At 43.8% G+C, this 12,457-nt stretch overlaps 1 protein-coding gene across 1 annotated transcript in view; it reads right to left on the bottom strand.

Moving 5' to 3' along the window:
- XK (X-linked Kx blood group antigen, Kell and VPS13A binding protein) overlaps positions 1-12,457 on the bottom strand; it is a 50,834-nt gene that overhangs the window by 30,315 nt on the left and 8,062 nt on the right. The window lies entirely within an intron of this gene.

The raw sequence follows: 12,457 nt of genomic DNA, 5'->3' as shown, positions 1-12,457 counted from the left end.
TTTAGAGATAATTAATGAACATTCATTAGACGCCTAGATTATTTCTAAGTAAGATAAAATAAAATACTGAAGTTTTGATCACTATGCATACTTTTAGCTTATGTATTTTTTAATCTTATTTGTACATACTACAAAGAGGCTGTATCTTTGGATCTGCTAATGAACATATTCATTTTCACCATGTTATAAAATTATATAAGAGTTGTGCACAGCTGAGTAAAGCTGGGTTAAGTGTATTTATGAGATCAGCGAGTCTACTAAAGTGACAGAAATTCACAATTATCCACCTGCCTAGTTTTCTCCCTGAAATATAAGAAACTTTGCTTAAAATTATAATTAATGTATGTGAATGAGACCCTACTAGGAGCTCAACATAATGAGTTATGATTTTTTATTAAGAGCAAATAAAAGAGAGAGAGAGAATATTAATATCCTGAAATGACTTTTTCTTCCAGAATGGGAAAGAGGATGGTGAAGACAAAAGCTGATTGGATATAGAAAGCTGTAGAAAGGTCCAGAAAAGAGAATCTGGAAAGGAACACAAATTTGTGTTCAAACTGCCAAATCCAGCTCAGTATTGATGGGTGTATTCATAAGATTTTGTGGCCCTTTAGAATAAGTTACACAGAAGAGCTTGTGGCCCTGTAGAATAAGTTACATAGAAGCAAACCTAGAATTTAATTTCTTCACTGTGAAAATGGCAAAACTTCCTTGGATTATTGGTCTGCTCTTAATAAGAGGCTGTAAAAGGTTATTCTTTACCTGTATTAATTCCTATGGCTTCTGTAACAAATATCCACAAACTTGGTGGGCTAAAATCAAGCTGTCAACAGAGACATGCTCTCTCTGGAGGCTCTAGGGGAGAATCCACTTCCTTGCCTACCTTGTCTCCTGAACCCTCCTTCCATCCTCAAATCCAACAGTGCTGCATCTTGCTTCTGCCATCACATTGCTGCCTTCTACCATAGTTAAATCTCCACCTGCCTCGCTCTTATGAGGACATCTGTGATCACATTTAGGATGAATCGGATAATCCCCCGTTTCAAGATCTTTAATCACACCTTCAAAGTTCCTTTTGATTTATAAGGTAATATTCATAGGCTCCAGGGATTAGGATCTAAATATCTTTGGGGGCCATTACTCAGCCTACCACATCATCTTATATAAAAAAAACAAAAAAAATATTATCAGCTAAATAGCAGTGATTCCATATTCCACCGGAAAAAAAAAATTTTGTTCTGACCTTATAATACCTTTGATCATTCTCTTTAGAATAAAAGAAACAAAATAACACATTTCTGAATGTGTTACCAATTTCTGAATGTTTATTTAAATACTGTATAGTCACTTTAATTAACAGTAAGCTTCAACTACTAACCTACCCCCATGGGATCAGGCTCCCACAATGCTGCCTTAAGTGCTCAAATCGCCTGGTAATTTTTTATTTTTTCTGCCCAAAGTTGAATCCTCAATAAAAAAGGACATAAAATGATTGCAATATATCTTTTGTACCTAAAAATGTCTTGGAGGTTTCCCAGAGGATCCCTGGAAAGTCACAAAGATTTGTTCTTTCACCTTATAAAAAGAAAGGTTAGGAACAAAAAAATAGGTTTATTTGGTATGTTACTATCAATGAGTTGCGTGGGAAAAAACTGTCACATCAAAGAAAGTGCTCAGTCTTCCCTAGGTTAAATTTGAGCAGGGAGAATGTTATGAACATAGTTCCTTCAGAAATCCTGTGCTGCATGGGCAGTTCCTAGGGCTCTGTCAGCACCTGTGCTGTCCACGCTTGTCCTCCTGTTTGGCAGAGTCCTGGTGGTGCTTCCCTGACCATGGAGGCAACACTACCTATGGCGTGATGGATCATAATTCTAAGGATTTTTTTTTTTTTAATGTGTGGTTGCAAACTGGAAACCCTGGTGGCACAGTGGTTAACAGCTACGGCTGCTAACTAAAAGGTCAGCAGTTCGAATTCACCAGGCGCTCCTTGGAAACCCTATGGGGCAGCTCTACTCTGTCCTATAGGGTCGCTGTGAGTCAGAATCGACTCGAAGGCAACGGGTTTGGTTTTTTGGGTTTGGTTGCAAACTTATTCAATTTTAATCTAGCGTCTTCTAATCCAGTGCTTTTCAACTGAGAATACTCATCAAACTTATCTATAGAGTTTTATTTAAAATACAAACGTTTAGGATCTACTCAAGCCTTCTCTGAAAATTGGCACAACCATTATGTTTATAGACATTTTGTCCAAAACTTTTTTTCATTGGCTTTATTATTTCGTTTTGCATGCCACAAACAACCAAATTTCCTTTTCACTTGCATTATTCTCATTATACATTCCCACCAGACTTTTCATTTGCAAAAGATTATTAATCATAAGTAAGCAACAGCATTTTAAGCCTCTGTCATCTCCAGATAGGTTTTGGTTTTACTCTGATAGCTCCCCAGAAAGCTCGGAAACCAGCTACGAGCCAGAGTTCTTGTCTTCATCAAACAAGGGCAATCTCAGAGCCCTGTGGAAAGGACAAGACCTCAGGAACTTCAAACAACAGGCTCTTGCACCCAGGCCTCTGAAGTCATTGCATAACCACCTTTAAGACCACGCCAGCGGAGAGTCAGCATTACCAGAAGGCCTTAGTTGAGAAGTAGATGAGTTTGTGACACAGTATCACAACATGCAGTGAAACATGACCAAGGTCAACAAACTCTAAAGACCTGTATTGGGAAATCAGTCCAGTGAATCCCCATCTATCTGGCTTTCCCCAAATACAGCAGAAGTGAGCGCTACTGAGAAGGACTTGTTAAGAGTGCTTTCCTAGGTATCCAGGAGACGGTAACACCTCCATATTGAAGAGTTCAGCTTCTTTGTCCCAGAGAACACTGAACACTTCCCACCTCGAGGCCCTTGCTCAGATTTCAGGGGAGGGAAGAGCCTTAACAGCAGCAGGGAGAGCTGGGCTCTCTTCCCCCTCACTGGCTGTGGGACCTGGGAGAGGAGTGACCATCTCTGGGCCACAGTGGTCTCGGCTATAAAGTGGGGACATAAAAGACCCCAATCACCTCAGTAGAGATCATTTCTTAAGAAAAGGTCATAGTCTAGGAATTCTATATCTGAGCAGACCTTGGAAGTAACTTCAAGGCCCTCATTTTACAGCCATGGGAACTGATGTGCCCCCAAGTTACACTGGTTCTCTTCCCTCTTTTTCACTATTTTGCCCCACTGTGTTATAAAGTCTCTTTTCATGCCTACACCAAGCCAATTTTACCCTCCAAGTGTCCCAGAGGCTCCACTCCTGGTCTCATGTCTTTTCACAGGTGATGATTTGTGCTGTATTGACCCAGATCCGACCCAACCTACCCTGACTTCTGTTGCTCACAGACCTGGCCTGGCAGCCACACCCTCCCCAGCATCCATCCATGCTCACTCGGGATTCGGCGTCCCTCTCCCAACAGGGCCCTGGCTGCCAAAGGTGTCCTCTCCATGTGGCCCACACTACAGAAAATCCTTCCTTGCTGTCTCACCTCCCACCTTTCAGAAATGTACAAAAGAGTCGAAACTGGAGTCATTGAGCTGTCCCATGGGCAGCAATTCTCTCTGTCTCCCTTTCTGCCCTGAGTGCAGGTGTCTTGGTCATCTAATGCTGCCATGACAGAAATACCACAAGGGGATGGCTTTAACAAAGAGAAATTTATTCTCTCACAGTCTAGTAGGTTACAAGTCCAAATTCAGGGTGTCAGCTCCAGGGGAAGGCTTTCTCTCTCTGTCAGCTCTGGAGGAAGGTCCTCGACCTCAATCTTCCCCTGGTTGAGGAGCTTCTCAGGGACAGGGACTCCGGGCCCAAAGGACGCACTCTGCTCCTGGGGCTGCTTTCTTGGTGGTATGAGGTCTCCAACTCTCTGCTTGCTTTCCTTTCATCTCTTGATAAAAGGTGGTGCAGACCACACCCCAGGGAAACTCCCTTTACCTTGGATCAGGGAGGTGACCTGAGTGAGGGTGGTGTTGCAATTCCACCCTAATCCTCTCAACATAAAATTACAATCCCAAAATGGAGGACAACCATACAATACTGGGAATCATGGCCTAACCAAGCTGATACACACATTTTTTGGGGGGGACATAATTCAATCCATGACAGCAGGATTCCTGTGCACGTGTAGGAGGGGATTCTTAAGGGTGCGGAATGTAGACTGATGCCATGCTTGTCATGGGCACCACATATCCTGTGAAACCCACAAGCACAGCTAAAGCACAATTCCTAAAAGAGGTGGCAGGCAGTATGGCTCTGCCCAATTCTTCCACGCCCGTGTGAGCCTGCAGAGGGCTTGTCAACAGGGCTCCTGAACGCTCACCCTCCGAACTTCTCCTCAGAGAAGAAACAGGGTCTGACAGAGCCTAGGAAGCCTGTTCTTTACAAGAGTCATAGGGACCATTCCCTGCGAGCCACTGCATGGACTGTGAGGGCTGAAGACCTGGCCACACAGCATCGCTGCCTCCGATACAGTTCACCACCTGCTGTTGCTTCTCAGGCTATATCCTAGAGATTATGTTTTGTCTACAACCATCCACAGCCATAAGCCAACATAAACAGTTCTACAAACACTGGACAGGGATTTAGCCAATATGTCAAGGTCTTAGTATAATGATTAATTCCCTGTCATTATCCACCCTAGAGGCACTCTCTGTAGGCTGAAGGACACTGAAATATGAGAAATTGATGCTCTGGACACAAAGGTAGCTCACTTCTGGGATGGGTGTGGTAACGTTGGTGCTATTGTGTTACCAGCTGAAGGTGAGTCTCCACCTGTGGTTGTTGGGGAGAGGACCACTTGCCAACCGAAACAAACAGAAGAGTTGAGCTTGGCTAGTGCTAGGCATAATGAATGGCTCTATAATGAGTCACAAATTTGTGGGGTGAACATTAGACAATGACACTGTTTCCTCCCTTTTTAGGACATTCCCGTGAAGTAGGCAAAGGCCCAGCTGGGTCCTTCTGCACTGACAGATGGTGGAAAGAGACAGAGCCAGGTAGAGTCACCAGGCTGCGGGGGGCAGAGGAACCCAGGTTGGGGCTGTCTGGTCCATGATCTAACTCTGTCTCCTCCCTCGGCACGGCTCTCTCCTGCCTCTCCACAAGGCTCCATAGGGGTGGTTTTCCCAGACATGGGCCCAGGCATCCAGCAATCACATGAGAACCAGGCCCAGCTCACCTTGGGGAGGCATGCCTAAGCGTGCAGTGTAGACAGAAGAAATGTAGCTGCTTATTGAGGGCGTACTGTGTGCCAGGTATGGTGCTAAGCCCCAGTTTACAGGCACAAGCTGACTTAATGCTTATGAAAGCCCCAACATTCCCCATACATTGAGGAAACTGCTGCTCAGAGGGAATAAATGAATGCCCAAGATCACATGTCCAGTGAGTGGGGACTGAGATCCCTAACCCAGACCATGTGATCCCATTGTTCAAGCCAGCTGGGCAACCTCTGACCAGCCCTCCATGAAAAGGCAGGAGGCAGGAGAGGATGGCCCTCGAGCATGTGATGAACAGGTGAAAACCTCGATGCTGACACTCACAGGGGAGGGGTCAGATCGCTACAACACTTGATGTGACACTTTTTTTTTAACTTAACACAACCCACGAGAGTGTTTATAATTGTATGTGCTTTTGAGTCAATCAATTATGGCAGAATTCAAATAGAACATACTTTTACCTCTCCAAACATGTATTCAGCCACTGATAACTCTGTTTCTCTATTAAATATATGATCATTAGACAGATTAGGAGTTTCATCTTGGAATGAGATTGACAACTGTATTTGCAATGAAATACATTTGTAACTAAGTTTAGGGATATTTAAGAACGGTTGTTAACTGCCTGAATTGCACACCTTAGGCCATATAGTAGCTTATATATAATATTACTATTTAATTTACCAGTGTCCTCAAGAGAGGACAGAACAGTATATTCCATGGAAAGAATTTAAGCACTCCCTAATAAGTTTTTTTTTTTTTTTTAATAAGTGTTCCCTCAAGTCTTTTAGAATGAAGCAGGGTATAAATGATATCAGCGTGACCATAATTCTTTTTATGTGTATTTCTTGTTTCCTCCATCACTTCTCAATCTTCATGTAAAAGCCCCATTAAGTTCATCGCAAATTCTATGCCACTCTCTCCACCCCTGCTGTCAGCCACTTCACCCCACCCAGGGCCACTTCCTGCACTGTCGCCATTAGAAACTGCCCCTCTCTGAAATCACTGATTCAAACAGCCCATGCTGACTACCACCTTCTATCAATGGGTGTCTCCCCTTGGATGTCCCATGGACATCTCCAACTCAAATGACAGAAAGAGAGGAGTCAGAAGTTCATGGATGTAAACAGCTGCATGGGACACCTTCACTGTGAGTGAGTTTTGTGGTGGTTGAGGCTGTAAGGACTCTCGCCCAGCTCTGGGTTGCAGACATCATCAGGTCCTTCTAGATGGGACATCTCATCAACCTGTGAGCTGGCCACATCACCTAAGAGGCAGCTGGGGTGTGCGTCATTGTCCACTGTGCTCTCTACATGTTCTGGGGTGATAAACAGATCCTGTGGTTGATGTGAGCCGTGTTGCCCACCAGCTTCAGGATCTTGGTCATCAGGTGATCAAGCACAGCAACTAGGGAAACCTGTGTGGATGAGCTCAGGTGCTGGGAATAGTGGTTCTCCTACAGGAGACGGTACACGCGGCTCATAGGGAATTGCAGCTCGACTTTCACAGCACCAGAGAGAGATGGCGTTCTACATCTATAGGAGCTCTGATAGCTTCTTCTCTCAGATATGACGTTTGCTGTATTTGGCTCCGATCACCCCAGCTTGATTGTCCCACTGGTCTGGGCCTATCAAGACACCGGGGTTCATCCTTCCCCACCGTACCCATGCGCTCCAGCCCCTCATTGGTCTAGGAGCTGCCTTCGTAACATCTGGACTTTGTGATGTCATTGCTGTCCACTGGCCCTGATCAGGCCTGGGCCTAGAAATGTCCATGGTAGGAGCCTGGACACATGAATGACTGGACCCTCTTTTGGAGAGAACTCTTTCTACTTGTCTATAACACTGTATTAAGAAATGTGGGTTTCAATGGAAACTTTGCCTTGTCTAGAGGACACCACTCTAGGTTACCTGATTCTAGCCTTGCATTGTCGCTGGACTTTTTCACAGCCCTTTGTAAGCTGTAGGTCACTGACGGACATGCACAATGGCTTATCCAGTGGAGGTTTAATCATCTCTCTTCTCATTCTGTAATAAAACCAGTTTTGCCCCATTTACATATTTACTTCAATATCCTTGATTGATATTTCTGTATCCGTTCTTTTTATTCTTTGTTGAATTATAACATCTGCTCGTTCCCAAATGAGTTAAATAAACTCTTTAAAATGTATTCATTTAAAAATATGACTGAAACTGAAAGTAAAAACACACCCTACAAGCCTGCTCCTTCTCCAAGGTTCCCTAAATCATACAAATGGGATTATATAGCCCCAACTGCCCATGCTGAAAACCTAGGAACTATCTAGACACCACCCTAAGCCTCGCCTCCATGTCCAATCAATCTTGTACCACTTCTATATCCTTAATATGGCTCTAATAATCCACTCCTACCAGCTCCAGCCATCATCATCACTCACATTGACCACTATAGCAGCCCATTTTACTGGCCCCCTTGGCTCTCCCCTCACGCCTCTCCAACCCATTTTTTCCAGAGTAATCAGTTTCAAAAGCAAAATATGACCATATCACTATATTGTTTAAAACTTATCAATTGCTTCCCACGGTCTCTGGATAAAGTTAAAAATATTGGGGATGTTCTTTCCTGCTTTCCTTACACCTGCCTCCTCCTCCTCATCTACCAGGTCTCAGGTGAAACATACACAGCTCTGAGGGCCTTTGCCTCACCTCTCAGACTCCCTTAGATTCTCCCAGTGCATTCTCATGTGGGCTCCTTAACGTTCAGTTTACAGAATTTACTTGAAATACAACAACCATATGACTATTTGTTTCATATATGTTCCAAGAGGATATGGGCTTGTCCACCTTATCCACCATTGTATCCTCAGAGCTCAGCAGAGTCTGGAACACAGAATATACTCAATAAATATGCACTCAATCTATGCCTGGATGAATGAATGAAGTCAGACAAATTAAACCCCAAGTCCTGACTCTTCTAGTAGACTGTGAGCACAGTTTCCCTCTTTAGTATGATGGTAATAACATTATCTACTTCACTGGAACGCTGTGAAAATTAAGTGCAATGATGCCCTAAAGAGTTCAGCACAGTGCACAAAGCAAGGATTTATGAATCAGTCATTATTATTTTCAATATTGCTGCCTGGAGTGGAAGAGAGAAGGGCACTGTGAGTCCAGGCAAGCTAAATGCCCAGCTGCAGGGGCTTTCATGGAACAGAGCAACCTTGGTGCTCTCACCTGGGCCTCAGCCTGACCCATCGTCCAAAGTCCAGAGACTTGACCAAGCCTTGCTGAAAGATTACTAGGCTTAGAGAGCGTCAGGATGGCCAAACTCACCCGAGACTGAGGTTCACTGATAAAGTGTCTATTACTCATTGACAATGAGAAATAAAACTCTCCCATGGTGAGTTTCATTTACAGTAAATATACACAATAGGTAAATCCATAGGGACAGAAAATAGATAAATAGATTAGCCTGGGGCTAAAAAAATAGTGGAGGGGAAAAGGCAAATGACTACTCATGGTACAGGGTTTCCTTTTAGGGTGATGAAAATGTTCCAGAATTAGACAGTGGTGATAGTTGTGCAACATTGTGAATATACTAAAAATTGTACACTTTAACATGGTGAGTTTTTTTTTTTTAATATCTTGATTTAAAAAACAACTCTTTAGAGTGGAACATGTGGTCCACCTTCTCTCACTGAGGCCAAGCTCTACCAAGGCCAAAGTCATCAGTGTTTGCTAGGTGAGCCCAAGACATGATTATAGGATTGGAATGTTTAATGGGGTCAGGTTCTGACAGAATCTTTGTCCTTCCTCTGTTAAGAGGATGGACATTTCTCCTAGTCTGGGCCACACTTAGATGGTCTGTTAGATACTGTTAGCTGCCTACCCAACAGTCCTGTAGAGACACTTTACAATACAGATTTTATTTTCCTGAAAGGAATTCTGTCTGAAAAACTATAACAAAGGTCAGCAAACTTTTTTCCAAAGAGCCAGGGAGTAAATATTTTAGACTTTGGGGGCTGTCTTAGTTATCTAGAGCTGCTGTAACAGATATACCACAAGTGGGTGGCATTAACCAGTTTAGGAGCCTAGAAGTTGGAATTCAGGGAGCCAGCTCCAGGGGAAGGTTTTCTTTCTCTGTCGGCTCTGGAGAAGGTCCCTGTCATCAATCTTCCCCTCATCTAGGGGCCTCTGAGCACAGGTATCCCAGGCCCCAAGGATGTGCTCTGTTCCCGTTTCTACTTTTATGGCAGTAGGAGGTCCCTTGCATTTGGGCAGCCCCATTTTCCTAGTCCATCTGAGCAGTGACCCTAACCCCTAGGCCCTAGTAAGCCCCATTCTTCTGCCCCTTGGGCATGGCAGCTCTGCCCCCTCAGCTTTGGGCAGCTGATCTGGCCCCATCCCACTGGCACCCTGAAAGGCAGCCTCACACTCCAGAACTGAGTTGGTGAAGGTTTGACTCTTTGAAACCTAGGAGGCCATGCCCCCACCTTTTGAAATCCCAGAGGCCAGGACTTCACCCTTTGAGACCCCAGAGGTCGTGGCCCTACCCTTCGAAACTCTGCTTCCTCTGTTCCTTGTCTCTTCTGCTTCTGCTTCTTGTTTCCTTGGCCTCTCGGCCCCTCAAGCCCTCGGCCCCTCAGGCCTCTTGGGCCCACCCAGCGTCTGCCCTGCTTGGGCAAGTGTTTCAAAGCTCTTTAGCTCTATCAATAAATACCTGGAGGTACCCTACTCTACCAGTGAACCTCAGCTGGAAGGCACTCAGCTCTCTTGCTCCATGGGTCCACTTCTGCACCATCTCACACAGGTTTTCTGGTTCTGCTGCCACCATTTCTCTGCTGCTACTTCGCATTGTCTGTGCTCTCGCTTCCTTCTGAGACCTCGCCAGAATTGTCTTTGATGTCCATAATTCCACCAACAGTCTCTTTAAGGTAATCTAGGCTTTTACTATTAGTCACCTCAAAACTCTTCCAGCCTCTACTCATTCACAGGTTTAAAATTGCTTCCACATTTTAGGTATCTGTTAGAGCAGCACCCTACTCTCAGTACCAAATTCTGTCTCAGTTATCTAGTGCTGCTATAACAGAAATACCACAAGTGGATGGCATGCAGAGGACTCACCTTGGTCAATGCTCAGTCCTGTCATGAGTCTTTTGAGAACAAGAATGGCTACGACATTTATTGAGTGCCTACTATTTGCTTGGGGCTGTGGGAGACATTTTCACATAAATGTTAATCCACCAAGGGCCAAGACCTTAGCTTAAGGTCCTAACATCGTATCTTTAAGAATTATAGTCACTTCCAGGTAACCTAGATAAGAGAGAGAGCTCTGATGTGCAAGTACTCTGTAACCCACCCATAAATTAAGACCTTTTACCATCCAGACTAAAACATAGAAAGAGGATAAAATTCAGGGGAGTGAGATTAATAACAGTGATTTTTTTTTCAAAATTCCAATTTCTGTGTGTTTTTATATATATATTTTTTACAACTTAGGCTTTTACCTCATTTTTGCTTATCTATACTAAAACTTATCAGAATGTCTAGTTTTCATTTACCCATATTTTAATATTTGGTAGGGGTTATTTTCCCTTCTCACTTGAAGACTTTTCACTTATTTCCATTGCGAGTAGGGGTTTTTTTGAAAGCTGGCTTAACCAAAACCTGCCCCTAACTTGTTGATGTAAGACTAGCCCTAAGGTTAGAAAACTGTGTTCATTTAAAAGCTGATCAACCTATTGATTTCTCAAAAAGTTGAACATAAAACTACCGTGTTAGCCAGCAATTCCAATCCTACGTATATACTCAGAAGAAATGAAAGCAAGAGCACAGACAGACACTTGTACACCAAAGTTCATTACGCTACTTTTCACAATAGCCAAAATGCGGAAACAATTAAAATGCCTATCAACAGATGAATGGATAAATACCATATATACATACAATGGAATTTACTTAGTCATAAGGAGAAATGAAGTCTTGACGCATGCCACTACATGAATGAACTTTGAAAACATCATGCCCAGCGAAGGAAGTCAGGTGCAAAAGGACAAATACTGTATGATCTTACTTACATGAAATAAGCCAATATATAGAAACCAGAGATTATTAGTGGTTACCAAAGATAGGAAGAAGGGGGAGAGAGGGAGTTTTTGCTTAGGGGAACACTGAATTTATGTTAACAGTGGTGGAATAATTTAGAAAAGGATAGCAAGAACAGTTGCGCAACATGAAGAATGCAAGCAATGTCACTGAATTATATATGTAGAAATCGGTGAATGTCTTGTTGTGTACATTTTCACCACAAAACAAAACAAAAAACCTGATTAGAACTTCAAGAAGACAGAGAGTAGCCTTGATTCCATCATTCACCACAAAGAAGTTGTTAAAACCAACTGTCTCAGCTGGTTTAGAAATGTCACTGAAAGATAGAGGTGAAATCCAAACAGATCTGAAAGTACCTTTAGCCCACGGCAAGCTGTGTTTCCCCAAAATAGTTACAGCGGTTATTTGAATCTCACGCGATCTTCCAGAATCCTGCCATTCCTCAGCAAGAAGCAGAGTCTATTTCCCTCCCCTTGAACATGTACAGAACTTTGTCACTGCTTCGACAACTAGAATGCAGCAGAAGTGATGTTGGGTGACTTCCAAGGCTGGGTCAAAAAGGTGACATGGCTTCTGCCTGACCCTCTCTCGCTCTTGGGACACTCATCCTTGGAAGCCCAAACTAACTCACATGGAGAGACCAAATGGAGAATAACTGAGGCACCCAGCAACAACCAACATCAACCACAAGACAAGTGAGTGAATGACCCTTCAGAGGATTCTGGTTGTTCTGTGCCGTCGAGTCAATTCCGACTCATAGTGACCCTATAGGACGGACCCTATAGGACTGCCCCATAGGGTTTCCTAGGCTATAATCTTCATGGGAGCAGATCTGTAGGTCTTTTCTCCTAGGGAGCCACTGGGGGTGGGGTTGGAACAGCCAATCTTTCAGTTAGCAGCCAAGAGCTTAACCATTGCACCACCAGGGCTCCTTCACAGGATTCTTCCATTAAAAACTCACTGCTGTTGAGTTGATTCTGATTCATAGCAAACCTATAGGACAGAGTAGAACTGCCCCGTTTCCAAGGAGTGGCTGGTGGATTCAAACTGCTGACCTTTTGGTTAGCAGTTGAGCTCTTAACCACTGCGCCACCAGGGCTACTGAGAAGATTCTAGCTCCCCATAT

Source organism: Loxodonta africana, chromosome X, assembly GCF_030014295.1.
Source record: "Loxodonta africana isolate mLoxAfr1 chromosome X, mLoxAfr1.hap2, whole genome shotgun sequence".
NCBI lineage: Eukaryota > Metazoa > Chordata > Mammalia > Proboscidea > Elephantidae > Loxodonta > Loxodonta africana.
This window is presented reverse-complemented; position numbering and strand designations above follow the sequence as displayed.